We start from the raw sequence: 536 nt of genomic DNA on the forward strand, positions 1-536 counted from the left end.
TGGGTCAGATGCCACACCAAGCCACGTGTCTTTTCTTGGTCTCAGTTTCCCCACTGGAGAAAGGGGCTTCCTAATGTCACATAGGAGCCCTTCCTAATGTCACATGGGTGGAGCAGTGGTTAAGAGCTCAGCTGCAAGCCAAAATGTCAGCAGTTCGAATCCACAGCCGCTTCTTGGGAACCCTATGGGGCAGTTCTACTCTATCCTACAGGGTCGCTGCAAGTCAGAAGCGACTCGACAGCAACCGGTTTGATTTAATGTCGCATAAGGACCTGAGAAAGTGGAGCATCAGGTGGAAACCGAGGGGGAGGGAGGCAATACTGGAGTCGGCCTGGGTCTTTGTGAGTGGTAGAAGGACACAAAGAGGGTGTGCGCCCTACGGATTGGGGATGATCAGCAGGTGGCTTGGAGTTCTCCCGGGGATGACCCCAAGCCTCTCCTGGAGCTAAGGGCCAGGGATTCTCTGGAGGCTCCAGGGAGCGGGCGGGGCCAGAGGCGGGGCGGCGGCAGGAAGAGGCCCGAGCGGCGCTCAGAGC

This window comes from Loxodonta africana, chromosome 24 (assembly GCF_030014295.1).
Source record: "Loxodonta africana isolate mLoxAfr1 chromosome 24, mLoxAfr1.hap2, whole genome shotgun sequence".
NCBI classification, from domain to species: Eukaryota; Metazoa; Chordata; class Mammalia; order Proboscidea; family Elephantidae; genus Loxodonta; species Loxodonta africana.